The following is a 13136-nucleotide window of genomic DNA, read 5'->3' on the forward strand; positions in this document are numbered from 1 at the left end:
AATAGCCATGTAAAAAAAAATTCCCTAAATCACTAATAATTAGAGAAATACAAATTAAAACAATTCTGAGGTGCTACTTCACATACCTATTGGATTAGCAAAGTTGACAAAATAGGAAAAGAAGAAATGTTGGAGGACTGTGGAAAGGCAAGTACTTTAATGTGCTGTTGGTGAATTGGTCCAGCCATTCTGGAAAGCAACTTAAATTACACCCCAAAAAGCTACTAAACTTTAACCCTTCAATATCGCTACTTTGTCAATACTCCCAAAGAGATCAAAGAAGAAGGGAAAAGGATCCATATTTCAAGAATATTTAAAGCAGCTCTTTTAGTGTAGCAAAAAAATTATAAACTGAAGCTCATAAGTTAGAGAACAGCTGAACGAGTTATGATATATGAAAGCGAAGGAATCCTATTGTGCTATAAGTAATGATGACAAGGATGATTTCAGACAAGCCTGAGAAGACTTATATGAACTGACACAAAGTGAAGTGAGCAGAAACAGAAGAAGGATTCATACAATAACAGCAGTATCATAAAAATAAATAACTTTGAAGGACTAACTCTGGTCTACGCAATGACCAATCACAATCCCAAAGGACTTATAATGAAACATGCTATCCACAACCAGATAGAGAGCTGCTAGACACAGAGTGCACACCAAACCATCTTTCTTTTCTTTCTTTTTTGACATGGATAATGGGGTAGATTGTTTTATTTAACCATCCATATTTGTAATGGGTTTTGGTTTTGTTTTTTTGTTTTGGTTTTTGTTTTGGTTTAGCTTTCTTGCCTTCTCACTGGGTGTAGGAGAAGGTGATAAGGACAGAATTTGGAACAGAAAGTAAAATAAAACTGAGTTTTTAAAAAGAGGGGGGGGCACAGCTAGGTGGTGCAGTGGATAGAGCACCGGCCCTGGATTCAGGAGGACCTGAGTTCAAATTTGGCCTCATACACTTAACACTTACTAGCTGTGTGACCCTAGGCAAGTCACTTAAACCCCATTGCCCTGCAAAGAAGAAGAAGAAGAGGAGGAAAGTTGCCTTTATTTCCCCTCCCCCCCTTCTCCCTTTAGCTCACTGTACTGGGTTGAGTTCTTTACCTTTCCTCCATTCATCCTTTGTGCTCAATGCATTCCCAGGTTTGTGTGATATGAAAGGGAAGCCTTTCAGTGGCCCAAGTCAAAGCAGGGAGTATAAAGGGGGAGAGCACAACCACCCTAGGTCTTCCCCTGCTCCCCCACCTACTATAATCCAGTGAAAGTCTCTTCTCCCTTTTGTTCTGGAACTTAGAGACCCTGGAGCCTCATCCACCCAGTGCCCACTGGGCAGAGGTCAGACACGCTTTAATCAGCACCAGGGTGATTTCTCTAAGGCAGGGCTCTCCCTAGAACCTCCCTCCTTCCTGTACCACTTCCTCTTCTCCTACTGAATCACACAATGGGATCTCCTTCCTCATGCTGAGGTCCTGATTCAGCCACCCTAGCTCAGGCATGGATGCCAACCAGAACAGAAATATCTCTCCTGGATCCCATGTTAATGCAGTTGCTGTCTTCTTCCTTGGTTTTTCCTCCCCTCCTTTCACTCTCAAGGGGCTGGCACAAAATCAGAAGGGTAAACAGTATGGCTACCTCCAGTACTCACTTAACTAATGTCTTGGGAGGATCCCTTTAGACTTGAATCAGAGTGTTTTAGGTCAAAGGCAAAAATCATACTTTGCTCTTAATAAAGGTATGTACCTTAAAAAGGCGGGGGGGAGCTACGTGGCTCAGTAGATAAAGCACTGGCCCTGGATTCAGGAGGACCTGAGTTCAAATCCAGGTTCAGACACTTGATACTTACTAGCTGTATGACCTTGGGCAAGTCACTTAACCCCAATTGCCTCACCAAAAAAAAAAGAAAAGAAAAGAAAAGAAAAAAAGTTGCCTTAGGGATTCTTAGCCCTTAAGATCATGGACCCCTTTGGTGGTCTGTTTAAACTTTTGGACCCCTTTTCACAATAATGCTTTTTAAATGTATTCAGTGTTACAAAAAAAAAAATGATTGAATTAAAATAGTTATCAAAAGAGATTTTAAACCACTCAATGATCCCACATGAAGAACACCAGCTCTGAGAACTTAAGTGACTTACCCATGGTCACATAGCTAGTAATTGTCAGAGGCAGGATTTGAACCCAGTTCTTCCAGACTCCAAGTCCAGTATACCATGCTTCTTCTCACTGAAAGAATATTGGAGTTAAAAGGAGGAATTTGGAAGTACTAATGGTGCTACTAATAATGCAAATCCTGTTAGTTCCCCTAGAAAAAGTAGTTTTATGCTCTTTATTTTCAATGTTTTATTGATGCCCCCCCCTTTTTTTTGGTATTGCTTTCGCTTCCCAATCAATAGCTTTCTGCACCCTGCAGAGAACTTTTCCTTTTAAAACAGAAGCATAAACAAACAAAACAAATTAACATATTAGCCAGGTCTGTCAACATGTGTCTGAGTCCACATTCCTAGTACACCCCTTCTCTGACAAGAGGCAGGAGATTTACTTTACCAGAGATCCTTTGAAATCCCAGTAGCTTACTATGTTGACTAGAATTCTGAAATGTTTCAACACTGTTTTCTTGTAAATTAATGTGCCTGTCATGTAAAATTTTCTTTTAATTTCACTCATCTCACCCTACATCAGTTCAAATAAGCCATCCCAAGTTTCTCTGATTTCTTCAAATTCATCATTCCTTATAACACAATAATATTCCATTTTATTCCTACTCTACAACTGTTTCAGAATTCCCAACTGATGTGTTTCCACTTTCCTTCCAGTTCCTTCATAGTACAATAAGCATTGCTACAATTTTTTTGTTATGGAACCTTATCCTTTATCTTTTATCCCTGGGGGGGGGGGGAGGGGTATTTCCCTAACAGTGATATCACTGGGTCAAAGGATAAACTGTTTATCAAATCTTTCTGTCTAATTTGAAGTTGCTGCAGCAATTCAGACCAATCATGCATTACTGTTTCTGTCTTCCTAGAGTACCTCTAACATCTGCCAATTGGATGGGTGTGAGGTGAAACATGAGAGTATTTTTCATTTGCATTTCTCTTATTAAATTAACTTCTCTCACCCTATAGCTAACAGGGTGACCCGCATTGCCTTGTAAACATAAGATATTTTGAAATAAGGTGAAAGCTGATTTGCATTAGTCCAAGGTCACTTAATAAAGAGGAAGGCAAATGGACAGTTTTGTCACTCAGGATCTACAAATCAGTCTTGAAAGGGATATTCTTCCAGGAGATTTATAAGTTTGTATAAATTAGACATACATGTCACTGACACAAAAGCAACCTTTGTCACCTCCTGGGTGTTTGCTCGAACCCTACACACAAAGGAGTCCACGTCATGTTTGAAAAGTTATTTCTGGCCCCCCAAAAAAAAGAAAGAAAGAAAGAAAGAAAGGTTATTTCTGCCTTGCTTTTTTCTCATTAGCTGGACATGTCTTTTACATATACTGAGACAACACTACTGGGCTGTGTCCAGAGTCTTATATGTGGTCAGTGACAAAGTACTTCTTGAGGTTTTTAACCCTTGCTTTTGTCTGGATCCTTTGCAAATGTGATCCTTTCACAAAAGAAGAAGAATAACTTCTAAACCACATTACAATATGAGCATGGTTTTTGTTTGGCTTTTGGGGGGGGGGATTATTTTTTCCCTCCCCAAGCTTAATGATATAGCTATCTTAAAATGAGCCATAACATGGGTGGTCAAGGTTGTAGCAAGCAGTGTCCAAGGGAGTTCAAATTTATCCTGGAAATGACTGCTTCCCAGGCTGGTAGAGACCACCAAAACGGTTGCCTTTGAATATTTAAAAAGAAAAAGAGAGAGAGAGAGAGAGAGAGAGAGAGAGAGAGAGAGAGAGAGAGAGAGAGAGAGAGAGAGAGAGAGAGAGAGAGAATGTTTTGTCTCTTGCTTTGCAGGGCTCTTGTTCATTTGAATATAAAAAGAAATTCAACTCCTAATACATGTGAATTTAAAGTAGAATGTAAGGTATGGCATCCTCACATAGCCTGATGTTTAAAATGCAAGATCTCTTTGATAATAGAATGAGGAGTCAGATGGAGGCCACACAATGCAGTTGTGGATTCATAGCCTGATAGTATTTTGAGCTAGAAGGGATCTCATTTTACAGCTGAGGAAACTGGAATCCAGAGGCTAAGTGACTTGCCCAAGGTCACACAGGTAGTGTGTAGCAGAGCATAAATACCCCTACTTTGACCCCAAGTTTATTGCTCTTTCTACAACATCCTGGGAATACAAACTATAGACAGGCAAATCAATTATATATCCCAGCACAATACTAGGACAGAAAAAGACTTTGGGGAAAAAACATCTAATCCAGGGGTTCTTAACCTTTTGTGTGTCAATCTGATAAAGCTGTTTTTAAATGCATAAAATAAAAATACACAAAATAACAAAGAGAATGAATTATATTGAAAAAACAGTTGTCAAAATACTTTGTGGTGGTTGTTGTTTGTTTTTGCGGGGCAATGAGGGTTAAGTGACTTGTCCAGGGTCACACAGCTAGTAAGCGTCAAGTGTCTGAGGCCGGATTTGAACTCAGGTCCTCCTGAATCCAGGGCCGGTGCTTTATCCACTGCACTACCTAGCTCCCCCCAAAATACTTTTTAAAGGTTCACAGACCCCAAGTTAAGAATCCCTTTTCCAATGCAACCCTTTTAATTTATAGGTGTGGAAATCAGTGCCCACTAATGGTCCAATTTAATGCTTAGTTGAGATATTTTCTTAACTCCAAACCCAGAGCTTTCTCTCAGTCCCTTTAACTGTCCATTCATCTAGATTCTCCAAGTTTGAGATAGTTCCAAGAAAAACATGGTCTCTGCAGATAAATATGAATGCTTTCTCATCAGAAAAGAAAACCCACATAACCTAATTTGTTCAGTCATTTCAGTTGTGTCCAACTCTTTGTGACCCCATTTGGGGTGATTTGCCATTTTCTTCTTCAGCTCATTTTACAGATGAGGAAACTGAGGCAGACAGAGTTAAGTGACTTGCCCAGGGTCACACAGCTAGTAAGTGTCTGAGGTCAGATTTGAATGTAGGTCCTGATAGCATATATTCCTTCTGATAGTTTTCTATGGTCTTTGTTTTATTTTGTCCCTCATTGTCCTGTTTTGTACCATATCTTAACCTATAGCCCTGCATCCTTGTTATTGTTGTTATTGTTTGTCCTTCGTTCCCGAAGGGGACCATGACATCAGGGTGATGTCATGACTTGCAGTGAATTGGATTTAAGTGAGGGAGGGCTGTGCAAAGTCACCAACCTCACTCTCTCCTCCATATTTATATCTATATGTGTGTATGTGTATATTGTGTATGTGTATGTATGAGGACAACTGGAGATGGCCCCGGATGTTTGTTTGTTTGTTTGTTTGTTTGTTTGTTTTTGTTTTGCAGGGCAATGAGAGTTAAGTGACTTGCCCAGGGTCACACAGTTGGGAAGTGTCAAGCCTTTGAAATCTCATTTGAACTCAGGTCCTCCTGAATCCAGGACCAGTGCTTTATCCACTGTGCCACCTAACTGCCCCGCCCCCCCCAGATGTTTTTAAGACAAATAGGATTAAGTGACTTGCCCAGGATCACACACCTAGTGTCTGAGGTGAGACTTTAATTCAGATCCTACCAACTTCAGGGCCAATGCTCTAACCACTGCACCACCTAGATGCCCCTAAATCCTTGTATAAATATTAAACAAATCAACACATCTCTCCTTGAAAAAAGCAAAGGTGGTTTGGGATCCAGAGAGAGGGAATATCAGGCCAGTGGAGAAGGAGGTATGATGTACCATGAAAAGGCTAGGGGCCCAGGGGTCAAGGGTATGTATTTTAGTCTCAGCTCTTTTATTTACTAGCTGCCTGACTTTGAGGAATTCACGACTATTTTTTTGGACCTCATTTCCTCTTCTGTCAAAGGAGGGGATGGGAACTTGAAGATCACTTCCAGCTGTAAGAATCTATGATTCTGGGAAGTGAAAATGATAATACCCTAAGAACATCAGTGGGGGTGAGATTTGAGCTGAGAGCCTTGAGTGAATACCATCTATTCTGAGAATACAGTAAAGAAAATGTAACATTAGAAATCTTTATAACCTGTATATTGCCTCTTTTCAGTGAGTAAATGCTGCCTAAAATCACTACGCTTGTAAGGTATTTGGCCCAAATTAAATTATTATAAAATTATGTATTTTCTAAATAAATCTTGAAGACTTTACAATGATAATAAAACTGGAGTTTTTATGGTAGGATGAAAGGAATTTTATTTCACTTTTTAAGAAGTATGAATGAGGATAAAATTGATTCATATTTAAACTGCTTTTTAAAAGGGTAAATATTTTCTTAGCTTTTAGGAGCTGCATAACATGAGGCCACATAGCTGAGATGTCATATAAAAAAATCCCACATGCTAAAATAATAACAATAGGTCAGATTCCTAAACTATTTTTGTACTGCTACATAACATAAGAATTTTTCCCAGTAAATAATAGTGCTTTCTATGTGCATCATTTTAATGAATTTCTTGTGATTAGCTCAGTGCATTTTACAACCACCTCACTGGTGGGCAGAGGTAGCTATAATGCATAAATATATAAGTACATGCTCCTCTTTCTATTAATATTTTCCCCCTTTTAACCTCCCTTCTCTTTCTCTTCTTCAGACCCTTAAAACAGAACCAATCTGGGGGCGGCTAGGTGGAGCAGTGAATAAAGCACCAGCCCTGGATTCAGGAGTACCTGAGTTCAAATTCGGTCTCAGACACTTGACACTTACTAGCTGTGTGACCCTGGGCAAGTCACTTAACCCCCATTGCCCTGCAAAAAATAATAATAATAATAAATAAATAAATAAATAAATAAACTAGTTAAAAAAAAAAAACAGAACCAATCTACCCCCAAGCCCTCTGTTCTTCCTATTTAAATCCCTCAATGCCATTTAAAGATATTCAATTTCCATTAGTAATAATAATAATAATACTATGTGCTTGCTATGTGCTAAAGACTTTACAAATATTATATTATTTTATCCTTACAATGATCCTGGGAGGTAGGTACTGTTATTATCCCCATTTTATAGATGAGAAAGCTGAGACAAATACAGGTTAGGTGACTTGCCCAGGATCACATAGCTAAGTGTCTAAGGCCATATTTGAATTTAGGTCTTCTTGATGCCCAGCACCCTGTCCACTGAACCACCTCACTGCCTCCAACATGTAGAGATTCCTTATAAAGACATTTAATTTAGAAAATAAAGACATTCTAGTTTGATTCAGCTTAGTTAATAGTAATGATACTAATACCTTTTTAACAAAAGATAGTTCTGTCATTTGTCCAACATTCATTTGAAGTTTGTTTTTTTTTTTTAATTCTAACAGAGAGGACAAAACTTAGGACAGTAAATTTATTTAGACCTGGGAGTTTAGAGGTCATCTAGCTGAATTGCATAATTTTACAAATAAGGAAATAGGAATGGTGAAAGGTAATAGTCCTCTTTCGGCTGTACCTCACTACCTCTGTAACTACTGAGAAGCAGAAAGGATGTCATCAGAAAAATGTCCTTAGTTTTGTTTTGTTTTTCCCTTGGATCTGTAACATCAATGATGTAGGAACTGTCCTGGTGTGAAAAAATTATATTTTTTCCAATGAAGATCAGCAACTATTGTGTACCTTAGAGTACTATCTCCAGTACTATCTGGGCACAGAGAAGCTAAATTATTTACCCAGGGTCCCCAGTCAATATGTCTAAGTCTGAACTTGAGCCAAGATCTTTCTGATTCCAAAGTCAACTCTATACAATATGCAGAATGTTGCCTCAGAAAAAAGTATGATCAGAAACCAAAATGGGCCATCAATATGGTAAGAGGAATAATTAATTCATGGACAAGCCCCTTGTTCCATTAGTAATCATGCATTATCCAGAAGAAAACCTCTAGAACACTAGCTGGACCCTTGAAGGAAGATTAATAGGAGATGGACAAGGGTCACTCACAATGAGAGAGCAGTGGCTAGGTTACACTCTGTATACAAAGAGGGACTCCCCATGTTGATGAAATCACAGTTCCATCATTGTTCCAAAGTGTGAATGCTTCATCTTTTAGTTTAAAAATCTGATAGTTGTTTCATGTGATTGTACATATATAATCAATATCAGATTGCTTAATGTCTTGGGGAGGGGGAAGGGAAAGGAGAGAGAGAGAAAATTTCGGAACTAGAAATCTTATAAAAACAAATGTTGAAAACTAAAAAGCTGATTATTTCTTCAAACTAGAATGTTTGGAACTTATATCACAGAATTTGGAGCTGGAAGGGACCTTAAAATATGACCTCATTCAATTACCTCTTTTTACAGATGAGGAAACTGAGCCCAGGTTGGTTAAGTTACTGGTCCAAGGTCACACAGATAGTAGATACAATAAAGCTGGGATTTGAGCTCAGGTTCTATGACTTCAAATTCAGCATGCTTTCCACTGCACCATAATATTTGGTATTTGGTAGACTCAGATTATTAATTAATCATTAGTCAATTAAAAAGTAGTAATAACATTCATTCACAACAGAGTACCTATAAAGTGATAAAATTTGAAGAAAAAAAAATCAACCCAACAGGCCAACAAGCAAAGACAGCCAAAAGCCTAGTAGTATTGTGAGGCTTTATTGAGGATTGTGTAAACTGTTGAACCTTGGGAAGAGAACATAATTTTAAATACAAGTAACCAACCCCCCCCCCCAGAGGTAGCAAGAAGGGTAGGCAAGGTAAACAGCTGCCTAGGGGACCACATGCAGGAGAGATCAATGCTTTTTAATGGTACTTTTTAACAAATGCACATATCTTAAATGCCAAAAATGTCACTCCCTTTGTCATGTAGGCATTTATTTTATGATAAGCCAAGCCACCTGTACCACAGGAAAGGCTCAGAGACCCAGGTGGGTGACAGTAACTCAGGGACTGGGGGGGGGGGAGGGGGGAGAAAGAGGGAAGAAGGGGGGAGGGGGGGAGGAGGATCACGATTTTTAAGCCTTGCCTATGATATTCAAATGCCTTTTGTTGGTTCTGGAACTGACAGCACCATTTTAAATGGCATGTTCCACTCAACAAGCATTTATTAAGCACCCAAGGCACCAGACACTGTGCAAAGAACTGGGAGTCATTACACCAGCAGAAAAAGTTTCTGCCCTCAAGGAGCTGACTATTCTAATTAGGAGAGACCACACATGAAAGGAAGCTAAAGAACAAAAAAGTCTAGAGTGGCATGGGGTGGGGTGGAATATGATGGAGAAGAGATAAAGTGGGGCATTGAAGAGAAAGTCTGCTAGTCAGGACCACAGCCTCAAGGGGGCTGGTCTTCAGCTTTGCAATCTCTTTGACAATTCACTCCTACTTGACAGAAGCATGTTCTCTTGGTGACTGACTGGTAGATACCATTTTAATCAAGAGTGAAATGAAGTCTTGGAATCTTAGGGAGCTTTTCTCATAATCTTCACCTGTCATTGGACCACCAGAAATAAGATAAAATGTCATAGAGTGAGAACTAGAAGTCAGTCAGTCAGACAACAAGCAGTTATTAAAGGTTTACCATGTGCTGGCACAGGAGATGCCCCCAAAAAAGGTGTTAAAAAAAAACAAATCCTACTGTCTCTATCCTCAAGGATCTCAAATTCTAATGGAGGGGACAACCTATCATTGACTTGGTACCCACAAGATACATACAGCATGAAAGGAAAGTAGGTGGTTCTGTGGATAGAGCATGGGGCTCACCTTCCCAAATTCAAATCCAGCTTCAGACACTTACTAGCTGTGTGAGCCTGGGCTAGTCCCTTGACTCTGTTTGCCTCAGTTTCCTCATCTGTAAAATGAGCTGGAGAAGGGAATGGCAAACCTCTCAAATATCTTTGCCAAGAAAATCCCAAATGAAGAGTCAGGCATGACTGAAAAGATTCCACAACAAATGGATCATTATCTTAGATCAAAGGCACTAGGGCTAAGAGGAAGGGACAGGAAGTGTGATTCAAAAAGGAATCCTATAGAAAGTGAGATTAAGGGCTGAGTCTTGAGGAAATCCAGTGAACCTCAGAGGCAGAGCATTCTAAGTATGAGGAATAGCCAGCAAAAAGGTAAGGAGAGGAAATGCTAGGATCCTAAGATGATAGGAAGCCAGTGTGGCTGTATTGGAGAATGGGGAGAGAAGAGTAGGAAAAGGCCAGATTATAAAGGGCTTTAAATGCCAGAGGAGTTTATATGTGATCCCGGAGGTAATAGAGAACCACTGGAGTTGATTGAGTTGAAGAGTGACTGACTGGTCACAACTGCACCAGAGGAAAAATCACTTTGGCAGCTGAGTGGAGGATAGATAGGAGTAGGAGAGACTTGAGGCAGGAGAAGCAATTAAAAGGTCATTATGAGCCTTTTGAACATGACATAGAACTAGAACCTAAACAGGTGCTCAAACTAGGAAACACTTGAGCAAATTCTAGTATATGAATGTAATGGAATACTATTGGGTATCACAGGCAATGACAAACATATCATCAGAAAAACCTGGAAAGCTTTGCATGAACACTCAGGAAGATACCAGAAGGGTTTGAGGGCAGAGATAAGGAGTTCCGTTTTGGTCAAACTGAAAATGCCTAAGAACATCTAGTTGAAAAAGTCCAAATGGCACTTGATTACATGTGCATTCAGAGAAGGAATATGTAGAGCTGGGAATCATTTAGATGGACATGATCATTGACCCTATGGAAGCCAATGAGACTTCCAAGCAAGAGAGTATAGACAGAGAATAGATGAGGGCCCAAGACAAAGCTTTGGGGGACACCCAAGGTTAATGGGTATAACACAGATCAAGGTCCGACAAAGGATACTGAGAAGTTGTCAGACAAGAAAAAGGATAATGTGAGGGCCAAAATTGGATATACTGATAGCTATTTGGGTGACTTGCCTTAATATTGGAGTCCCAGATATATGAGGGATCTTTTTTTTAGGTTTAATCTCCCTTCTGAATTATTCTTTTTAAATGCTTCTCCCAGGCCAATAAGAAAGGAGTCTCTAAGCTTTAATTCACAAAAGGATCAGATTTTATTACTCGGGGAATTGATTAAACAACAAAGGTGAGACTCATAAAAATCAAAGATAAGGAAATGGGAAAATAGAAATACAGATAGATGCCCTTAACTCTAAACTCAGCCTAAGCTCATTCAAAGGAATTTAGGGCTTTCAGTAGGTAACTCACCAACCTGAACAGCCGGTCAGTCAAAGGTTGCTCACGCATCCTGGAGACCTCAGTCAACTGCCAGAGAGAGCATTCCCATTCCGGAAGTGCCCGAGAGCTTAGCCTCCCTTCAGGTCTCCTTCAATCTTTCCTCCCCCAAAAAGGGGAGGTTCTTCAAAAGCTGCTCATGGAGAGTTCTCCTTCTGATCTCAGTAGCATAGTAATCTCACAGTGGTCCAGCTGTGGCCCCTCCCAAATGATTCAGCTAAAACTTGTGATATTAATCTTTACCACAAATAATTTTTACCACATTCATCAACACAGAAGAGCGTCATGAAAACTTTGGAAGGAGAGAATGTCCAGGAATAGATGGTGATCGACAGTGTCAAAGGCTGCAGAGAAGTTAAGAAAGCTAAGGACTGAGGAAAAAACCATTCGATTGGCTATCTTTAGTTCATTGATAACATTGGACAGGGAAGTTTCAATTGAATGATGTGACTGGAAGAATTTAGAAGTAAATGAGAAGAGAGGAAGTGGAGCCACCTAGTATAGATGACTTTCTTCAAGAGTTTAGCCAAGGGGCAGCTAGATGGTGCAGTGGATAGAGCACTGGCCCTTGAGTCAGGAATACCTGAGTTCAAATCTGGCCTCAGACACTTAATACTTACTAGCTGTGTGACCCTGGGCAAGTCACTTAATCCCAATTGCCTCACTAAAAAAAAAAAAAAAAGAGTTTAGCCAAAAAGGAGAGGAGAAGTAGCAAGAGCTAGAGGGATGGTCAGATTAAGCCAGAATTTTTTAAGGATGGAAGAGATAGGGGTATGTTTTTAGTCAGCAGATAGGAGCCAGTAGATAAATAAATATTGTAGGAGAGCGAGACAGAAAGAGAGAGACCAAGAGAGACACAGACAGAGAGACAAAGACAGAAAGAGAGACATAAACAGAAAGAGATAAAGGATAGGGGAGCAGTTAACGGAGGGGACAATATGCTGGAGAAAACAGGAGGTGATGGGATCAATGGTGCAAGTGGAAGGGTTTGTTTGGCAAGAAGAGCCACCTCTTCATCAGAGAATGGAGTGAAGGAGATAGTTGGGGGGGTGGATATCTGGGGCCATCACCTCATCTGGGGACATGGACACTCCATGTGTATCTACTACTCATAGTGGCTTAAGAGGTGGTAAGGAAAATGCTAAGCAGAATTTGAGAATTCAAGGGTCCACCTCTTCCTCTGGGATTTCCCTAACAATAATGTGTTTTAAGATTACTGTCTGGAAACTCTCATACTTCCACAACATCTAGCATCCTTCTGTGTTCCTATAGCCCCAGGCACCAGATGACTGAGCTATCTGTTATCAAGACAACCAATGATGGCATGATAAGCAATTAAAGTCATCATTCATTGACCTGATTCCTATTCACAGCATTAGTTAGCCAATGATATTGGGGAGAAAGGAAAGAGAGTCAATCTTGCCTTATAATGAGATCTTTAGAACACATGTTGCCAAGCATGCAAATATTTAAATATGTCTATTACTCATCTGGACAGCTAGGCAGCACAGTGAGTAGAGTGCTGGGCCTGAAGTCAGGAAGACATTTTCCTGAGTTCAAATCTGGCTTCAGACACTTCCTAGCTGTGTGACTCTAGACAAGTCACTTAACCCTATTTGCCTCAATTTCCTCATCTGTAAAATGAGCTGGAGAAGGAAATGGAAAACCACTCCAGTATCTTTGCCAAAAAACAAACAAACAAAAAACCAAATGGGTCTCCAAGAGTTGGACAAAACTGAAATGACTGAACAACAAAATTAGTTATCTTCCACCACTGAAGTCCCACAATGATGCTTCATCATGGTGGGTGGAGATATTCCCCTTTGCCA

The 13136-nt window shown here is 39.9% G+C and overlaps 1 pseudogene; it reads right to left on the reverse strand.

The window, feature by feature from the left end:
• The window catches only part of LOC122732157, a 33541-nt pseudogene that overhangs the window by 7799 nt on the left and 12606 nt on the right, over positions 1-13136 (reverse strand).

Source organism: Dromiciops gliroides, chromosome 6, assembly GCF_019393635.1.
Source record: "Dromiciops gliroides isolate mDroGli1 chromosome 6, mDroGli1.pri, whole genome shotgun sequence".
Taxonomy (NCBI): Eukaryota; Metazoa; Chordata; class Mammalia; order Microbiotheria; family Microbiotheriidae; genus Dromiciops; species Dromiciops gliroides.